The sequence below is a fragment of the Macaca nemestrina genome, chromosome 3 (genome assembly GCF_043159975.1).
Source record: "Macaca nemestrina isolate mMacNem1 chromosome 3, mMacNem.hap1, whole genome shotgun sequence".
Lineage (NCBI taxonomy): Eukaryota > Metazoa > Chordata > Mammalia > Primates > Cercopithecidae > Macaca > Macaca nemestrina.
Genome location: NC_092127.1, coordinates 89,979,911 through 89,996,549, shown reverse-complemented (window position 1 = coordinate 89,996,549; position 16,639 = coordinate 89,979,911). Strand labels below are relative to the sequence as shown.

General features: G+C 39.1%; 1 pseudogene; it reads right to left on the bottom strand.

Moving 5' to 3' along the window:
* On the bottom strand, positions 1 to 15,563 carry LOC105486381 (proliferating cell nuclear antigen pseudogene; annotated as a pseudogene).
* Between the last annotated feature and the right edge of the window lie 1,076 nt (positions 15,564 to 16,639).

The window sequence follows — 16,639 nt, the reverse complement described above, 5'->3', positions numbered from 1 at the left end:
CTAAAATCCTTTTTCATCTTCAATCTTGGGAGCCAAATAATACTTTAAATGTTCCATATCCAGCAGTTTTATACTCTACAGCAAGGGGTGCATCTGCAGACATACTGAGTGTTACTGCGAAGAGAGAGTGGAGTGCCTGTTATAAAGAAATTTAAGTACCTTAGTGTAAAAGTTAGCTGAACTGGCCCATTCATCATTATGGCAACAGCCTCTTCTTCTTTATTGTGATTACTTGTTTGTGACAATGTTTCCATTTCCAAGTCCTCCATTTGCAGAAAATTTCACTCCATCTTTTGCACAGGAAATTATAACAAACTCTCCAATACGACTGAGATCTTGGCATATATGCACAAATTCACTAGAATGCATCTTTACTACACAGCTGTACTCTTGTTCTGGAATTTCAAGTTGCTCAGTATCTAAAATCATTAACTTCAATTCATAGTCTAAAAGTTCTCTTGATTTAGTGCTTCAAATTCTAACACCAAGAGGTCCATGGTACCTTCAGTCCTCCATGTAATGACATCTTCACTGCCATTGTCATATTTTAGCATTTTGGACGTGTTGGTGAGGCTCATGGTTATGACTAGGTTGTGGTCACAGTGGTATGTGTTGAAGCCCTGGGCATGCAGGGTGAACTGCACCAAGGAAATGTGTGATACTTTCACGCTGTGTAGGTTCACCTGCTTGAACTATTGTCCCAGCAGGCCTATCTCTCACATTGAATAGGGCTGAGTGTGCAACTAATAAGATGTTGTGGAGATGACAGTGTGTGACATCTGAGGCTAGGTCATAAAATACATTGTGACTTCTCACTGTTTCTGGAAGAAGTCAGCTTTCATATCACGAAGACACTCAAGCAGCACTTTGAAGAGGTCCAGGTGGTGAAACTGAAGACCTTCACAAACAGCCAGCACTAATTTGCCAACCAAATGACGGTCTTTGGAAAACAGATCCTCTGGCCTCAGGCAAGCCTTCAAAGACTACAGTCCCAGTCAGCCTTTTCACTGTAACCTCATGGTAAACCCTGCACTAGTACCATCAAGCTGCTCCTGAATTCCTGACTCACAGAAACTGCAAGAGAATAAATGTGGTTGTTCTGGGACACTAGGTTTTGAGGTAATCTGCTACACAGCAATAGATGACAAAGAGAAACCACTACATAAATCAATACATAACTTTCATCTGCGTGATAGGTGTTATGATAGCAGTAGAATACAAGGTGTGGTACAGGCAGAGCGGATCTGAAGTAGTAGCCTGTTGTCTTAGTCTGTTTTGTGCTGCTGTGATGGAATTTCACAGACTGGGTAATTTATAAAGAACAGAAATTTATTCTCTCACAGTTCTAGTGGCTGGCAGGTCTAAAATCAAGGAATGGTCAGGTTAGGGCTCAGTCTCTCTGCTTTCAAGATGATGCCTTGAACACTGCAACCTCCAGCGAGGAGAAACATTGTGTCCCCACATGGCACAAGAGCCGGAGAGGAAAGGAGACAAATGAGAATTGGGCTCACCCTTTTATAATAGCATTAATTAATTCGTGAAAGTGGAGCCCTCATGAGCTAAACACCTTTTAGGTTCTGTCTTCCAACACTGTTGCTTTAGAGATTACACTTTCAACAAGTTAGCTGAACTGGCTCATTCATCTGTATGGCAACAGCCCCTTCTTTATTGTCATTACTTGTTTGTAACAATGTTGCCACATCCAAGTTCTCCACTTGCAGAAAATTTTACTCTGTCTTTTGCACAGGAAATTATAATTTTGGGGACATATTCAAACTATAGCATCTACCAAATTAGTAACTCTACCAAGGCAATGCTACAATTCAAGTTTTCATATTTTCCCCAAGCCTGCTATAAATTATTACTTGTTGAGTACAAAATAATCAGCAAAATACAAGTATTTATTCCTTTGTACATGGAAGCAACCAAACAGTTTATTTTTTGGTATGAAGGTCTACAAGTGATAATCTGTATTTATCTTCCTAGTTAAGTACAACTATAATCAGGGGCTCGACTCTTGAATTCATGTTTCTCTTTATTTTTTCTTTTCTTTTTTTTTCCAATGTATTCATTTATTCATGCATATCAGCATATCCATTTGCCTTTTTTATTTTCTTTGGGTAAATAAATCATTAGCATTCTGCAGCAGATACTGTCTGCATCTAACCCATAACTCTGATTTCTGTACTAGCCCAAGGCAATGCAACTATCTCCCTGGGGGTTCTTTCGGGCTGTAGGAGAATGCTCTAGCCTTGCTCAGAGCAAGTGGGAAGTCCTGAGGAGTTAAGGTCCCCAAGGGCAGTTCTCAACCAATGAAGGTTGAAAGCTCATAGATACCACCTCCCACCCCCGACCCAGCTTCCTTGCTCCTTGAGTTGAACAACTCTGAGCCTGTTCCTCACTGCTTCCCAGAATTCCTCAGAAGGACTGAGCCCCAGTGACCTGCATCAGTATCTTGCTGGATAACCTAATCTTTATTATTATTATTATTATTTTAAAATTTATTTATTATTATTATACTTTAAGTTGTAGGGTACATGTGCATAACGTGCAAGTTTGTTACATATGTATACTTGTGCCATGTTGGTGTGCTGCACCCATCAATACATCATTTACATCAGGTATAACTCCCAATGCAATCCCTCCCCCGTCCCCCCTCCCCATGATAGGCCCCGGTGTGTGATGTTCCCCTTCCTGAGTCCAAGTGTTCTCATTGTTCAGTTCCCACCTATGAGTGAGAACATGCGGTGTTTGGTTTTCTGTTCTTGTGATAGTTTGCTAAGAATGATGGTTTCCAGCTGCATCCATGTCCCTACAAAGGACCCGAACTCATCCTTTTTTATGGCTGCATAGTATTCCATGGTGTATATGTGCCACATTTTCTTAATCCAATCTGTCACTGATGGACATTTGGGTTGATTCCAAGTCTTTGCTATTGTGAATAGTGCTGCAATAAACATACATGTGCATGTGTCTTTATAGCAGCATAATTTATAATCCTTTGGGTATATACCCAGTAATGGGATGGCTGGGTCATATGGTACATCTAGTTCTAGATCCTTGAGGAATCGCCATACTGTTTTCCACAATGGTTGAACTAGTTTACAATCCCACCAACAGTGTAAAAGTGTTCCTATTTCTCCACATCCTCTCCAGCACCTGTTGTTTCCTGACTTTTTAATGATCGCCATTCTAACTGGTGTGAGATGGTATCTCATTGTGGTTTTGATTTGCATTTCTCTGATGGCCAGTGATGATGAGCATTTTTTCATGTGTCTGTTGGCTGTATGAATGTCTTCTTTTGAGAAATGTCTGTTCATATCCTTTGCCCACTTTTTGATGGGGTTGTTTGTTTTTTTCTTGTAAATTTGTTTGAGTTCTTTGTAGGTTCTGGATATTAGCCCTTTGTCAGATGAGTAGATTGCAAAAATTTTCTCCCATTCTGTAGGTTGCCTGTTCACTCTGATGGTAGTTTCTTTTGCTGTGCAGAAGCTCTTTAGTTTAATGAGATCCCATTTGTCAATTTTGGCTTTTGCTGCCGTTGCTTTTGGTGTTTTAGACATGAAGTCTTTGCCCATGCCTATGTCCTGAATGGTACTACCTAGGTTTTCCTCTAGGATTTTTATGGTATTAGGTCTAACATTTAAGTCTCTAATCCATCTTGAATTAATTTTCATATAAGGAGTAAGGAAAGGATCCAGTTTCAGCTTTCTACTTATGGCTAGCCAATTTTCCCAGCACCATTTATTAAATAGGGAATCCTTTCCCCATTTCTTGTTTCTCTCAGGTTTGTCAAAGATCAGATGGCTGTAGATGTGTGGTATTATTTCTGAGGACTCTGTTCTGTTCCATTGGTCTATGTCTCTGTTTTGGTACCAGTACCATGCTGTTTTGGTTACTGTAGCCTTGTATTATAGTTTGAAGTCAGGTAGCATGATGCCTCCAGCTTTGTTCTTTTGACTTAGGATTGTCTTGGAGATGCGGGCTCTTTTTTGGTTCCATATGAACTTTAAAGCAGTTTTTTCCAATTCTGTGAAGAAACTCATTGGTAGCTTGATGGGGATGGCATTGAATCTATAAATTACCTTGGGCAGTATGGCCATTTTCACGATATTGATTCTTCCTATCCATGAGCATGGTATGTTCTTCCATTTGTTTGTGTCCTCTTTGATTTCACTGAGCAGTGGTTTGTAGTTCTCCTTGAAGAGGTCCTTTACATCCCTTGTCAGTTGGATTCCTAGGTATTTTATTGTCTTTGAAGCAATTGTGAATGGAAGTTCATTCCTGATTTGGCTCTCTGTTTGTCTGTTACTGGTGTATAAGAATGCTTGTGATTTTTGCACATTGATTTTGTATCCTGAGACTTTGCTGAAGTTGCTTATCAGCTTAAGGAGATTTTGGGCTGAGATAATGGGGTTTTCTAAATAAACAATCATGTCATCTGCAAACAGGGACAATTTGACTTCTTCTTTTCCTTACTGAATACCCTTGATTTCTTTCTCTTGCCTGATTGCCCTAGCCAGAACTTCCAACACTATGTTGAATAGGAGTGGTGAGAGAGGGCATCCCTGTCTTGTGCCAGTTTTCAAAGGGAATTTTTCCAGTTTTTGCCCATTCAGTATGATATTGGCTGTGGGTTTGTCATAAATAGCTCTTATTATTTTGAGATACGTTCCATCAATACCGAATTTATTGAGCGTTTTTAGCATGAAGGGCTGTTGAATTTTGTCAAAAGCCTTTTCTGCATCTATTGAGATAATCATGTGGTTCTTGTCTTTGGTTCTGTTTATATATTGGATTATGTTTATTGATTTGCGAATGTTGAACCAGCCTTGCATCCCAGGGATGAAGCCCACTTGATCATGGTGGATAAGCTTTTTGATGTGTTGCTGAGTCCGGTTTGCCAGTATTTTATTGAGGATTTTTGCATCGATGTTCATCAGGGATATTGGTCTAAAATTCTCTTTTTTTGTTGTGTCTCTGCCAGGCTTTGGTATCAGGATGATGTTGGCCTCATCAAATGAGTTAGGGAGGATTCCCTCTTTTTCTATTGATTGGAATAGTTTCAGAAGGAATGGTACCAACTCCTCCTTGTACCTCTGGTAGAATTCAGCTGTGAATCCATCTGGTCCTGGACTTTTTTTGGTTGGTAGGCTATTAATTATTGCCTCAATTTCAGAGCCTGCTATTGGTCTATTCAGGGATTCAACTTCTTCCTGGTTTAGTCTTGGAAGAGTGTAAGTGTCCATTTCTTCTAGATTTTCCAGTTTATTTGCGTAGAGGTGTTTATAGTATTCCCTGATGGTAGTTTGTATTTCTGTGGGGTCAGTGGTGATATCCCCTTTATCATTTTTAATTGCGTCAATTTGATTCTTCTCTCTTTTCTTCTTTATTAGTCTTGCTAGTGGTCTGTCAATTTTGTTGATCTTTTCAAAAAACCAACTCCTGGATTCATTGATTTTTTGGAGGGTTTTTTGTGTCTCTATCTCCTTCAGTTCTGCTCTGATCTTAGTTATTTCTTGCCTTCTGCTAGCTTTCGAATGTGTTTGCTCTTACTTCTCTAGTTCTTTTAATTGCGATGTTAGAGTGTCAATTTTAGATCTTTCCTGCTTTCTCTTGTGGGCATTTAGTGCTATAAATTTCCCTCTACACACTGCTTTAAATGTGTCCCAGAGATTCTGGTATGTTGTATCTTTGTTCTCATTGGCTTCAAAGAACATCTTTATTTCTGCCTTCATTTTGTTATGTACCCAGTAGTCATTCAGGAGCAGGTTGTTCAGTTTCCATGTAGTTGAGCGGTTTTGATTGAGTTTCTTAGTCCTGAGTTCTAGTTTGATTGCACTGTGGTCTGAGAGACAGTTTGTTACAATTTCTGTTCTTGTACATTTGCTGAGGAGTGCTTTACTTCCAATTACGTGGTCAATTTTGGAGTAAGTACGATGTGGTGCTGAGAAGAATGTATATTCTGTTGATTTGGGGTGGAGAGTTCTATAGATGTCTATTAGGTCTGCTTGCTGCAGAGATGAGTTCAATTCCTGGATATCCTTGTTAACTTTCTGTCTTGTTGATCTGTCGAATGTTGACAGTGGAGTGTTGAAGTCTCCCATTATTATTGTATGGGAGTCTAAGTCTCTTTGTAGGTCTCTAAGGACTTGCTTTATAAATCTGGGTGCTCCTGTATTGGGTGCATATATATTTAGGATAGTTAGCTCTTCCTGTTGAATTGATCCATTTACCATTATGTAATGGCCTTCTTTGTCTCTTTTGATCTTTGATGGTTTAAAGTCTGTTTTATCAGAGACTAGTATTGCAACCCCAGCTTTTTTTTGTTCTCCATTTGCTTGTAAATCTTCCTCCATCCCTTTATTTTGAGCCTATGTATGTCTCTGCATGTGAGATGGGTCTCCTGAATACAGCAGACTGATGGGTCTTGACTCTTTATCCAGTTTGCCAGTCTGTGTCTTTTAATTGGAGCATTTAGTCCATTTACATTTAAGGTTAAGATTGTTATGTGTGAACTTGATCCTGCCATTATGATATTAACTGGTTATTTTGCTCGTTAGTTGATGCAGTTTCTTCCTAGCCTCGATGGTCTTTACATTTTGGCATGTTTTTGCAATGGCTGGTACCAGTTGTTCCTTTCCATGTTTAGTGCTTCCTTCAGGGTCTCTTGTAAGGCAGGCCTAGTGGTGACAAAATCTCTAAGCATTTGCTTATCTGTAAAGGATTTTATTTCTCCTTCACTGATGAAACTTAGTTTGGCTGGATATGAAATTCTGGGTTCAAAATTCTTTTCTTTAAGAATGTTGAATATTGGCCCCCACTCTCTTCTGGTTTGTAGAGTTTCTGCCGAGAGATCTGCTGTTAGTCTGATGGGCTTCCCTTTGTGGGTAACCCGACCTTTCTCTCTGGCTGCCCTTAAGATTTTTTCCTTCATTTCAACTTTGGTGAATCTGGCAATTATGTGTCTTTGAGTTGCTCTTCTCGAGGAGTATCTTTGTGGCGTTCTCTGTATTTCCTGGATTTGAATGTTGGCCTGCCCTACTAGGTTGGGGAAGTTCTCCTGGATGATATCCTGAAGAGTGTTTTCCAACTTGGTTCCATTTTCCCCCTCACTTTCAGGCACCCCAATCAGACGTAGATTTGGTCTTTTTACATAATCCCATACTTCTTGCAGGCTTTGTGCATTTCTTTTTCTTCTTTTTTCTTTTGGTTTCTCTTCTCGCTTCATTTCATTCATTTGATCCTCAATTGCTGATACTCTTTCTTCCAGTTGATCGAGTCGGTTACTGAAGCTTGTGCATTTGTCACGTATTTCTCGTGTCATGGTTTTCATCTTTTTCATTTCGTTTATGACCTTCTCTGTATTAATTACTCTAACCATCAATTCTTCCACTTTTTTTTCAAGATTTTTAGTTTCTTTGCGCTGGGTACGTAATTCCTCCTTTAGCTCTGAGAAATTTGATGGACTGAAGCCTTCTTCTCTCATCTCGTCAAAGTCATTCTCCGTCCAACTTTGATCCGTTGCTGGCGATGAGCTGCGCTCCTTTGCTGGGGGAGATGCGCTCTTATTTTTTGAATTTTCAGCTTTTCTGCCCTGCTTTTTCCCCATCTTTGTGGTTTTATCTGCCTCTGGTCTTTGATGATGGTGATGTACTGACGGGGTTTTGGTGTAGGTGTCCTTCCTGTTTGATAGTTTTCCTTCTAACAGTCAGGACCCTCAGCTGTAGGTCTGTTGGAGATTGCTTGAGGTCCACTCCAGACCCTGTTTGCCTGGGTATCAGCAGCAGAGGCTGCAGAAGATAGAATATTTCTGAACAGTGAGTGTACCTGTCTGATTCTTGCTTTGGAAGCTTCCTCTCAGGGGTGTACTCCACCCTGTGAGGTGTGGGGTGTCAGACTGCCCCTAGTGGGGGATGTCTCCCAGTTAGGCTACTCAGGGGTCAGGGACCCACTTGAGCAGGGAGTCTGTCCCTTCTCAGATCTCAACCTCCGTGTTGGGAGATCCACTGCTCTCTTCAAAGCTGTCAGACAGAGTGGTTTGCGTCTGCAGAGGTGTCTGCTGCGTTTGTTATTGTTTACTGTGCCCTGTCCCCAAAGGTGGAGTCTACAGAGACAGGCAGGTTTCCTTGAGCTGCTGTGAGCTCCACCCAGTTCGAGCTTCCCAGCAGCTTTGTTTACCTACTTAAGCCTCAGCAATGGCGGGCGCCCCTCCCCCAGCCTCGCTGCTGCCTTGCCGGTAGATCACAGACTGCTGTGCTAGCAATGAGGGAGGCTCCGTGGGTGTGGGACCCTCCCGGCCAGGTGTGGGATATGATCTCCTGGTGTGCCTGTTTGCTTAAAGCGCAGTATTGGGGTGGGAGTTACCCAATTTTCCAGGTGTTGTGTGTCTCAGTTCCCCTGGCTAGGAAAAGGGATTCCCTTCCCCCTTGCGCTTCCCAGGTGAGGCAATGCCTTGCCCTGCTTCAGCTCTCGGTCGGGCTGCAGCAGCTGACCAGCACCGATCGTCCGGCACTCCCCAGTGAGATGAACCCAGTACCTCAGTTGAAAATGCAGAAATCACCGGTCTTCTGTGTCGCTTGCGCTGGGAGTTGGAGACTGGAACTGTTCCTATTCAGCCATCTTGCTCCGCCCCCCCTCTCTTTATTTTTTCAATGTTGAGAAAGTAACCAACAATATATATAGCCAAATAAAAAGCTTCCACATATAACATTTCAAAAATTTTTAATTCATTGATCCTCTCCTTCCCTCACCTCCAATAAATTTTTTAGTAAACTGGGATGCCTCCTCATTCACAGAATGGAGGACCTATGCTAGCATTTGGGTTACTTTGGTGTCAGTGTCAGCTCAGACTCTGCATCTGAGAGTTCTTTAAAGATATGGGTATTTCTGGCCAGGCGTGCTAGCACAGGCCTGTAATCCCAACACTTTGGGAGGCCAATTTGGGAGAATTGCTTAAGACTAGGGGTTCAAGACCAGCCTGGGCAAAATAGCAAGTTCCTGCCTCTACAGAAAAAAAAAATAGCTAGTCTTTGTAGCAATTGCCTGTGGTCCCAGCTACTTGGGAAGCTGACGTAGAAGGACTGCTTGAGCCTGGGAGTTTGAGGTTGCAGTGAACTATGAATGTGCCACTGCACTCTAGCCTGGGTGACAGAGTGAGACCCTATCTCAAAAATAAATAAATAAATAAATAAATAAATAAAAGTATTTCCCCTTTCCCCATATATAGTAATACTGCTTTATCAGTCTAGGGAAGGTCTGAGGGAATTGATAGTGTGTACAATTACTGTGTGTTGGGTTCTTTCTGCAGAGGACCTAGCTTTGCTTCCATTGATGGCTCTGGATTTGAGAACTGGCTTAGGTTTGGAAATTGGATAGAGAGATTATAATTTTCTATTGTGGCAGCTGACATCAACCTTTGACTCACCCATTATTGATCTTTTTTTGGGTGTGGGTGAGGCAGTACCCTTATCCATCTTAGCTCTAGGCACACCATGATTTATTAACCATCACTACAGATCTCTGTATGTCACAGTCCGCTGGTTTTCATTCAACCTTTGTTATCTATTTGGATAATTACATCGATCTTGCTCTTGATGGCTAAGTGGTGCCTTCTGGCCTCTGCTGTTTCATAATCCTATCATCCCTGAATCCTAGGGGCTTCCCTACTATTACCCCTGGTGTACAAAGCATAGACACTGCCAAGCCTCTCAATGAGGCCAGTGCCCTTCATCCCCAGCCCTTGCACCACTTTGCGTTTCTTATTGCTTTAGTAAAAGGAGTGTCCCCTTTTGATTCTCTTGAGAAACAGAGTCATCTTCTGGATTTTCAGGTCTTATATGACAAGTCCAGTTGAACATTCCCACCTGTCTGAGCCTCTTGACTCCTTCCTTAGCACTCTTCCAAAGCAGTTCTGGAATCTTCACCTGATTTGTTGTAGGCCATAATTTCCCGCCCCGCCCCCCCCAATTTTAAAGGAGCTATCCCAGTAGCACTGAACTGATTCCAGATGTCTTTCTTGGGGTACTACTTCTTCAGTTGCAGGAGATTGCCCCGATTTCAACAACCTCTCCTTTATATTCTGCTCCCCTGGCCGAGCATGCTCATGATTGATATCTAATAAGCTTTTTCTGTTCCCACAGGTACATATGAGTTGGGTCCTATAGTGATTTTTTGGTGAACTGTTTCCCTAGTCAAGCTGAGATTTGATTGTTGACCGTATTTATTGGCCTAGAAACCATTTGGGGACACGAGGACATACCTTGAGGGGGATAACATCATCTTTTATTTTAAAAAACATTTTTTTATTTTTAATTTTTTATGAGTGCATATTAGGTATACATATTTACGGGGTACCTGAGATATTTTGATACAGTCATACAATGTGTAATAGTCACCTCAAGGTAAATAGGGTATCTATCACCTCAGGCGTTTGTCATTTCTTTGTGTTAGGAACATTCAAATTCCACTCTTTTGGTTATTTAAAAATATACAATAAGTTATTGTTGACTCTCCTGTTGTAGTTTCAAATATTAGATCTTATTCATTTTATCTAATTATATTTTTGAGCCTATTAACCATCTTGGCATCCTCTGCTACCCTTTCCCACTACCCTTTCTAGCCACTGGCAACCATCATTCTACCCTCTATTTCCATGAATTCAACTGATTTGGTTTTTACCTGCCATGATTCAGTGAGAACATGTGAAATTTGTTTGTTTTGGTCCTGGCTTATTTCACTGAACATAATGTCTTCCAGTTTCATCTATGTTGTGGCAAATGACAAGACTTAATTCTTTTTTATGGCTGAATAGTACTCCATTGTATATATAATCTCCATTTTCTTTATCCATTCATCTGTTGATAGACACTTAGGTTGATTCCAAACCTTGGCTATATTAAATAGTGCCATAGTAAAAATGACAGTGCAGATATCTCTGGAATATATTGACTTCTTCGCTTTTGTGTATATACCTAGCAGTCGGATTGTGGATCACATGGTAGTTCTGTTTTGAGTATTTTAAGGAAACTCCATACTGTTCTCTATAGTGACTGTACTAATTTACATTGCTACCAACAGTGAACAAGAGTTCACCTTTCTCTGCATCCTCAATAGAATTTGCTATTGTCTGTCCTTTGGATAAAAGCCAGGTCACTGAGGTGAGATGATATCTCATTGTACCTTTCATTTGCATTTTTCTGGTGATCAATATTGAGCACCTTTTTATATACCTGTTGGCAATCTTTATGTCTTATTTTAAGAAATGTCTATTCAGACCTTTTGTTCATTTTATTATTTAATTTCTATTTTTTAAAAATATATTTTTATTTCAAGAGATTTTGGGGAACAAGTTGTTTTTGGTTACATGGATGAATTATATCATAGTGAATTCATTTTTTTAAATGACAGCAAATTTCTTAAGGGAGTACAGGAATAAAAGAATGGAAACATGGGCTGTTCAACTGAATATACTTTTAGTTATTTCTTGATTATATGCTAAACAAGGGGTGGATTATTCATGGACTTCCCAAAAAAAAAGTGGGAAATTCCTGAAACTTAGGGTTTCTCCCCTTTTTGAACATTTAGGGTAACTTCCTGATGTTGCCATGGCATTTGTAAACTGTCATGGCACTGGTGGGAGTGTCTTTTTAGCATAGTAATGTATTATAATTAGTGTATAATGTGCAGTGAGGACAACCAGAAATCACTTTCAACACCATCTTGGTTTTGGTGGGTTTTGGCCAGCTTCTCAAAACAGCCTGTTTTATCATCAAGGTCTTTGTGACCTGCATATTGTGTCAACCCTCCGTCTTATCCTGTGACTAAAAACACCTAACCTCCTGGGAATGCAGCCCTGTAGATCTTGGCCTTATTTTACCCAGTGCCTATTCAGGATGGAATCTCTCTGGGTTGAGAATGGCAATCATCTGACATATTTCACCCCTCCCTTTTACAAGGGAATCCTTAATCCTAAGGGTTATTGAGGGACAAAGATCCATCTTCTGTAACTTCTTCTTTAGGCTGAATAGGGGCAATGATATTCTTGCCTAACTATTATGATCTCTTGTATTTGAGGTAGAGAGGAGCTCAGTCACAAGGCATCCATATGCTGAGGATCATTCATTACTCTGAATTCTGACAAAAGATGATATCTGGAAGATTAATAAGTGTTCAATTTAAGAAAACATTGAGTAAGCTTATCCTGCATTCCTACACAAAGAGTACAACAGCAATACATTCCACAACAGTACAGCAAAAGAAGCAAAACTATCCCAAATAAACTAAACAAGAAGGCTTTCCATGAACTGAGCAACTGTTGAAACCAAGCTGACATGGGATTGCCAGCTAAATCCAATATGTGCCCAGAACTAGAATATTGATCCAGGTTTTTACATTACCCATCCCTCTTGTTTATTTTGAGCAGCAGCCAGAGATCACTGTTGGTTTATAGGAATAAGCAGAATCAGTCTAAAGTGCAGAGAAGAAACCTAAAAAACAACCAACGAGACTAGAATATATTATAATAACAGGTGTACCATAGTTTTTGAAACATAACTTTTCCATTTTTACTAAAGACAAATCATAATAGGACCAATTTGTTTGCAAAAATAAGGTTTAGTCTTATACTTGGCCCAATTATTTGTATAAGGTGCAGCAAGAAGAATTGTTTGCCACATAGGGTTTTAAAATTAGCTTTGATGGAGCTTTGTTCCATAAAAGGAATATCAGGTAAGACTTTTTTATTTAAAGCAGAACCCAGCCATGGGTTTGTACTATCAAATTCCTATAATTCAAAGGAAATTTTTCTCCCCTTCAGATCCCAAGATAACTTGGGGCTCCTGGCCCTGTCAGAAAGTGACATTCTCTACTTACCACAGGTCAGGAACAGTGTACAGGGATTGTGTAGACAAGGTATGAGGCTAATTTTTCCAAGCGGCTTTTATTGGCTCTATAAGTCAAGTTTGATTCCTTATGAGTCTCCAAGTTTGTTATAGCACTCTCTATGCCTTTGTGTATTCATAGCTTAGCTTCCACTTATAAGTGAGAACATATGCTATTTGGTTTTTCATTCCCGAGTTGCTTCACTTAGAATAATGAATGGCCTCCAGCTCCATCCAAGTTGCTGCAAAAATAAATTATTTTGTTCCTTTTTATGTCTGAGTAGTATTCCACAATGTGTATATACCACACTTTCTTTATCCACTCATTGGTTGATGGGAACTTAGGTTGGTTCTATATTGTTGCAATTGTGAACTGTGCTGCAATAAACATACACATGCAGGTGTCTTATTCATATAATGACTTCTTTTCCTTTGGGTAGATACCCAGTAGTGAAATTGCTGAATTGAATGGTAGATTGACTTTTTTTTTTTTTTTGAAGACTCTCCATACTGTTTTCCATAGTGGTTATATCAATTTACATTTCCACTAGCAGCGTATAAGTGTTCCCTGTTCACCACATCCATGCCAACATCTATTTTTTTTAAACTTTTTACTAATGGCCATTCTTGCAGGAGTAAGGTGGTATCTCATTGTGGTCTTAATTTGCATTTCTTTGATGATTAATGATGTTGAGTATTTTTTATATGTTTATTGACCATTTGCATATCTTAATTCAAGAAATGTCTATGTCACTTGCACACATTTTGTTGGAATTGTTTGTTTTTCCTTATTGATTTATTTGAGTTCCTTGCAGATTCTGGATATTAGTCCTTTGTGGATGGACGGTTTGCAAATATTTTCTCCCATTGTGGGCTGCCTGTTTGCTCTGAAGATTATGTCTTTTGCTGTGCAGAAACTTTAATTAGGTCCCATTTGTTTATTTTTGTTTTTGTTGCATTTGCTTTTGGGGTTTTAGTCGGGAATTCTTTGCCAAGACCAATATCCAGAAGAGTTTTTCCAAAGTTGTTGTCGAGTAGTTTGTAAGGTTTTGGGTCTTAGATTTAAGTCATCGATCTATCTCGAATTGACTCTGGTACAAGGTGAGAGATAGGGATCCAGTTTCATTCTTCTACATGTGGTTAGCTAGTTTTCCCAGCACAATTTACTAAGTAATGTGTCCCTTCCCCAATTTATGTTTTTGTTTGCTTGAAGATCAGTTGGTTGTAAGTATTTGGCTTGATTTCTGGGTTTTCTATTTGTTCCATTGATCTATGTGCCTACTTTTATACCAGTACCATGATGTTTGTTAACCTTGTAGGATACTTGAAGACTGGTAATGTGATGCTTCTAGATTTGTTTTTTTTGCTTACTATTGTTTTGGTTATTTAGGCTCCTTTTTGGTTCCATATGAATTTTAGAATTGTTTTTTCTAAGTCTGTGAAAAATAATGTTAGTATTTTGATGGGAATTGAATTGAATCTGTAGTTTGCTTTGGGCCATAAGGTTATTTTCACAATATTGATTCTTCCCATTCATGAACATGGGGTATGTTTCCATTCGTTTATATCATCTATGATTTCTTTCACCAGTGGTTTTTTGTTCTCCTTACAGACATCTTTCACCTCCTTGGTTAAGCATATTCCTAAGTATTTTATTTTATTTTGGCAGCTGTTGTAAAAGGGATTGAGTTCTTTATTTGATTATCAGCTTAATTATTGGTGTATAGCAGTGATAGTGATTTGTGTACATTGATTTTGTAGCCTGAGAGTTTACTGAATGTGTTTGTCAAATCTAGGAGTCTTTTGTAGGAGTCTTTAGGGTTTTCTAAGCATATGATCATATCATTGGTGAACAGTGATAGTTTGACTTCTTTTCTGATTTGGATGCCTTTATTTCTTTCTCTTGCCTGATTGCTCTGAGTAGGACTTCCAGAACGATGTTGAAGACAAGTGGTGAAAGTGGGCATCCTTGTCTTTTTCCACTTCTCAGGGAAAATGCTTTCAGCTTTTCCCCATTCAGTATAATGTTGACTATGGGCTTGTCTTTTATTGGCTTTTATTACATTAAGGTATGTCCCTTTTATGCCAATTTTGCTGAGGGTTTTAATCATAAAGGGATGTTGGATTTTGTCAAATGCTTTTTTCTGCACGTATTGAGATAATCATGTGATTTTTGTTTTTAATTCTGTTTATGTGATGTATCACACTTATTGACTTGCTTATGTTCAACCATCCCTGCATCACTGAGATGAAACACACTTGATTATGGTACATTATCTTTTTGATGTGCTGTTGTATTTGTTTAGCTAGCATTTTGTTGAGGACATCTGCATCTATGTTCATCAGTAATATTGATCCACAGTTTTCTTTTTCTCATTGTGTCCTTTCATGATTTTGGTATCAGGGTGATACTGGCTTCACGGAGTCATTCAGCGAGGATTCTCTTTTTCCAAATCTTTTAAATAACTTTAATAACGTTGGCACCAATTCATTCAATGTCTGGTAGAATTCGGCCATGAATCCATCTGGTCATGGGCTTTTTCTTGGTTGGTAGTTTTTTTTTGTTTTGTTTTGTTTTTAAATTACTGATTCAATCTTGCTGTTTGTTGTTGGTCTGTTCAGGGTTTCAGTTTCTTCCTGATTTAATCTAGGAGAATTATATGCTTCCAATAATTTATCCATTTCCTCTAGATTTTCTAGTTTGTGTGCATAGAGGTGTTCATAGTAATCTTGAATGATCTTTTATATTTCTGTGGTGTTGATTGTCATGTTTCCAGTTTCATTTCTAATTGAAATTATTTGAATCTTCTCTCTCTTTTTCTTCATTAATCTAGATGGTCAATAAATTTCATTTCTGTTTTCTCTTTTCTTTTTCTTTTTATTATTATTATTTCTATTTATTATTATTATTATTATTTTTTAAAGGCAGAGTTTCATTCTGTCTCCCAGACTGGAGTGCAGTGGCATGATCTTGACTCACTGCAACCTCTACCTCCAGGGTTCAAGCAATTCTCCTGCCTCAGCCTCCTGAGTAGCTGGGATTACAGGCACCGACCACCACACCTGGCTAATTTTTGTATTTTTAGTAGAGATAGAGTTTTGCCATGTTGGCCAGGCTGGTCTCAAACTCCTGACCTCAAGTGATCTGCCCATCTTGGCCTTTCAGAGTGCTGGGATTACAGGTGTGAGCCACCATGCCCAGCCAATTATGTTTATCTTTTCAAAGAACTAGTTTTTTGTTTCGTTTATCTTTTGTATTTTTTGTTTGTTTGTTTCAGTTTCATTCAGTTCTGCGCTGATCTTTGTTATTTCTTTTCTTCTGCTAGCTGTAGGTTTAGTTTGTTTACGTTTCTCTAGTTCCTTGAGGTGTGATGACAGGTTGTCAATTTGTGATCTTTTTGATGTAAGCATTTAGGGTGCTATAAATTTTCCTCTTAGCACTGCTTTTGCTGTATTTTAGAGGTTTTGAGAACTTGTGTCATTATTATCATTCATTTCAAAGAAGTTTTAAATTTCTATCTTAATTTCATTGTTAACTGAATATCATTCAGGGGTAGATTTTTAAATTTCTATGTATTTGTAAATTTTTGGGTGTTCTTTTTGTAGTTTCTTTCATTTTTAAAATTTTATTATTGTACTTTAAGTTCTAGGGTACATGTGCACAAGGTGCATGTTTGTTACATATGTATACATGTGCCACATTGGTGTGCTGCACCCGTTAACTCATCATTTACATTAGGTATATCTCCTAATGCTAT